Consider the following 5,000-nt stretch of genomic DNA (forward strand, 5'->3'; position numbering starts at 1 on the left):
TCTGAGTCCTCATAAAAAGAGGAGTTTTCCTCACAGACGCAGACACAACAATCAACATAAGAATTTACTGTAAGCCAAACCTGACTAGGTCCCTAGTTATAAGAAACAACACAACACCAAATCCCGAAGGAAGCCTCTACCAATGTAGTACATAAGTTCTCTTGCCAGGAGGGCTGCTGTGACGACTCCTTTTCCTACATTGGTAGAACCTCCACCACACTAAGAAGACGTCTCCAATACCACCTCAACCAAGGCTCTATCTTCCAACACTTCATTGACCACCACGACATGAAGCCACCACTTAACACGTTAGTACACAATACAATTATACTCCACAGAGAAACAAATTTCAAAAGACTGCAGGTTGCTGAAGCTGTTGCTATTACTACTCAGCGGCCCTCCATCAATGTACAGCAAGCTGCATACTTCATCCTCCCGTCAGCCCGCCCCCAGGAACATCATGCCCAACAAAAACAACAAGATCAAGGTGCATCCGAACCCCTACTAGAGCGATACCTCCACCAAAACCCTCAGCAACATAAAAATTCCCAGCCCACAGGACCCCAAACCAGAAGTCGAGCGAGACTTTCCTCCACAAGCTCCGGAATAAGACTGATGTCCTTCCCTACCTCTCCCAGTGACCTCACCCAGGGCCCCCTTCCGACTTCGCCCGCTTCTCCAAGTGACCTCCCCCAGAGACTCCTGTCGTCCTCGCCTTCCACTAGTGACCTCACCCAGAGATTTCACTTGACATCTCCTCCTTCTAGTGACCTCACCCAGAAACTTCTTCCTCCAGTGACCTCTCCCAAGAATTGCGATGACCTCTCCCAATACCCTTACCATCCTGCTTTTTAAGGACTGACAGTCGGCCAGAGACCATTATCAGTTGCTTCATCTTCGTCGATAGCAGACCTAGTTAACCTTGGAATTTATAGATCTTCTCACCCTGAAGAAGCCTCCGTGAGAGGCGAAAAGACTTAAGTTTTCGGTGTTTGTGTCAACAGCTTTTGTACTGTTACATTGTGTTATTATAACCATTGGCATTCAGCAGCGCCTTTTACTGCACCTCTTCTCCATGATTTTGAAATCATGAATGATTATGTTCACACTTTGAACTGTGAAGACAGAAAAATATTCTTCAAACTGAAGAATTTGAATCTTAAGATAGCCAAAGCTATTAGCGCAGTTGACTTCAATAAATAAAAAAATTATATATATATATATATATATATATGTATATATATACATGTATATATGTATATATATACATATATATATATATATATATGTGTGTGTGTGTGTGTGTGTGTGTGTGTGTGTGTGTGTGTGTGTGTGTGTGTGTATGTATGTATGTATATATATATATATATATATACACACATATATATGTGTGTGTGTGTATGTAGGTATATATATATATATATATATATATATATATATATATACATAAAACTGTCGATCACGAGTTCAACACGTGATCCAAGACCATGGTGAATCACACACACACACACACACACACACACACACACACACACACACACACACACACACACACACACAGAAGGTGAAGAGCATACACCGGGACGTACTGAGTATCTGCGGCCGAAGCCGTCATTTTTGCCTTGTTGTGCGCTTTGGGGGACTGCTGGGGTAGGTAACAAAGAGCCACGACTAGGAATCGAACAGGAGTGAGGGATTCGAACCCACAACAAAGCAAATATGAAACCAGCACGCTTTAGTTTACGTCATCAGTACACACACACTCGTATATATTATTTTCATTATATACAATTAGTCACATCAATATAAAAATATAGGGAGTGAGGCAAAAACACATCAGATAATATGTGCAAATCAATAAATGATATTAAAATGCAAAAGAATGATTTAATATTTTCATAACAACTTGAACCTATGTAGTCCCTCTATGTATTATAATGACAGCAAATAGCCATTATCGAAGATAAAATAAATCGAACAAATTCCGTCTGAGTTGAGCAACTTTCTCCAAAGTCGAGAAAATATTAATTGAATTAATAACATAACAGGCCAATGCATAGAAATGCAAATAGAGATTAAAACAAAAGGAAATAATGTATTTCGCTTGTTGATTCGTAACCGATTTAAATATTTTGTGAAGGAGAGTTCCTTTTTTTTTTTTTTTTCTTTCTTCTTTTCTTTGTCCAGGTACAGTGATGGGAAATATACAAAATGGAGATCAAAATTAAATTTATGTTTGTGAGTATGCCTTGTTTGTTTCTTCTTTTGTGTGTGGTGGGGGGGGGTGAAATATATTTAATGCTACTGATGGACCATACAAAATGGAAATTATGATCAACACATTTTGTGGAGTTTGTTTTGTATGTGAATCTTTTTATGGGACGAAGGACTATCAAAGTCTATATAGCATATATTAATTTTCTTCTGATAGATGATTCTTAAAAACTGAAGAGGAGTTAGAGAAGGCAGGAGGAGGAGGCAGAGAAGACAGGAGAGGAGGAGGAGGCAGAAAAGACGGTAGGATAGAGAGGAGGAGGGGAAGACAGGAGGAGGAGAGAGCGGCAAAGAGGACAGGAGGAGGATGGAGAGGAAGAGAAGACAGGGAAATAAGGAGGAGGAGGAGGAGAATCGGAGACGACAGGAAGAGTCAAAGACAAGAGGAGGAGTAGGTGGAGGAGGAGGAGAATGAGGAGGAGAGGAGGCAGAGAAGACAGGAGGAGGGAAAAGCGGAGAAGACAGGAGGAGGACGAAAAAGCGAAGAAGAGAGGAGGAGGAGGAGTAGGAGGAGGTAGAGAAGGAGGAGATGGAGGATGTGGAGGTGGAGGAGGAACAGGAGGCGGAGAAGACAGGAGGAGGAGGAAAAAGCGAAGAAGAGAGGAGGAGGAGGTGGAGGAGGAAGAGGAGGTGGAGGAGGAGGAGGAGACGGGACAAGAAAGAGAAAGAAGAGGCGGCGGAGAAGACGGAAGGAGAAGGGAAAGACAGAGAAGACAGGAGGAGGAGGGAAAGCAAAGAAGAGGAGGAGGAGGAGGAGACATGAGGGGAAAGAGGAAGAACAAGCGGCGGAGAAGACGGAAGGAGAAGGGAAAGACAGAGAAGACAGGGGGAGAAGGGAAAAGCGAAGAAGAGAAGAGGAGGTGGAGGAGAGGAAAAGGAGGAGGAGACAGGAGGGGGAAGAGGAGGAAGAAGCGGCGGAGAAGACGGAAGGAGAAGGGAACGACAGAGCAGACATGAGGAGGGGGAGGAAGAGGAGAAGGAGGAGGAAGAGCCCCTCCCCCCCACGGAGAAGGGGAGATTGGCCCCCCACCCTGTGGAGGGACCCCCGCGTCGATCCACCTTTGCAAAGTTTGAAAATAAAACTCAAAATCAGAGGACTTTCAACTCCGACTGGGGATTAGGCTCGTTCCTGGAATTACCTGGAATGTATATTAGATCATGGTAATTTTCCAGCATAACAAGGGTAATTCCCCTTTTTCTACGATTTCATGGCTTGTGAATGCCAGGAACGCGGTTTAATTTGTTTCTGTGAGTTTAGGAAACAGATAGAAACTATTAATTCTTTTAATGACACTAGCACGTAACTGGGCTTGCAATATTTCGCGAGGTGTAAACTTGGTCGCGAAATTATGTGACAATTCGCCGAGGAGGAATTAGGCTTGCCTCAGCTGTCAACAGCTGGTAATGTTGCAACTGCATGACGAAAGTTGGCTCTGTGAAGTCTTGCAATCATTTGCCAAACCTTGATAAGATTGCAGCCCATCTTAAAGCAATTACAGATCTTGTGGCGAGATTAGAACGACTCAGACTATGAAACGAAGATAAAGTTTTATCTCGTGAAATTTGCTGACTCGACAGAATATGCGACGCTGGGAGGATTCTTTACGCACTTCCAATAATTTCTTTTACTTTCTTTTTCATCTGTGTTCTGGTAAAGCAGTAATGACTAAAATATGCCTTCAATAAAAGAAAGTGTAATAAAACATAATAAGATATAAAGTTGAACAAAACATTATAAAGCTAAATTAGATTTAAGTAAAATTAAAAGAATGACAGAACAGAATAGAATAAGGTAAAAGAAATAATGTTGAATAAAATAACACAAAGCAAACCAAAACTAAACTAAATTAAGCAGAACAAGTCAAAATAAAACAAAACAATGGAGAATAAAGTACAATGAATAAAACAAATAAGATAAAGCAAAAAAAAAGCCAATAACTTGATTTATTACAGAACAAGAGGAAGTGCCACTGCCAATGACAACTCAAAATTTCTTAAAGAAGAATGGACTAAGGGAAATAGAAAGAATAGGTATGCCCAATCATGAATCACATAAACAAGGCTTTATCACAGTAGAACAAGAGGATCTCTTTATGATAATGACAACTCAAAATTTCTTAAAGAAGATACAGACATGAATCACCCAAAGAGGACCTCTCCCTGCTAATGACAACTCAAAATTTCTTAAAGAATATACGGCCAAGGAAAATGAAAGGTAGAGAGATATATTCAAACATGAATCACCCAAATGAGTCTTCACCGCAGTAGAGCAAGAAAGCCTCTCCCTGCCAATGACAACTCAAAATTTCTTAAAGAAGAAATATATACTCCCAAGAAGCTTTCTCAACGTCGCGTCTTTCAGGCGCATGAAAAATTAAGCAAACTTGAGTAAACTCCATTCTTCACGTGACATCGGAAAGTTTGTTGCCGCATGTGACGGGACAAGACCGGACCTACCGAAGGAGCAAAATCCAGATGACAAACAACGGTTCGGAGACAACAGAAAGACGTTTCCAGGACAAGTTTCACGGCGTAATACAAGCTTATCTCCGCTAACATAATGCCTTCCAAAACAAAACGAAGACAAAATCACGGCGACCTAAGGATGAGGAAGACAACGAACGCACGAACCTTTGTTCTTTGTAGCCTCCAGGGAAGATGTTTTAGGTTATAGAACCCTGTGGTTTTCTTTTTTTCATCTTGGATCATCTAACCCTACTAAATGG

This window comes from Oratosquilla oratoria, chromosome 7 (genome assembly GCF_046742065.1).
Source record: "Oratosquilla oratoria isolate Oo_2021 chromosome 7, ASM4674206v1, whole genome shotgun sequence".
NCBI lineage: Eukaryota > Metazoa > Arthropoda > Malacostraca > Stomatopoda > Squillidae > Oratosquilla > Oratosquilla oratoria.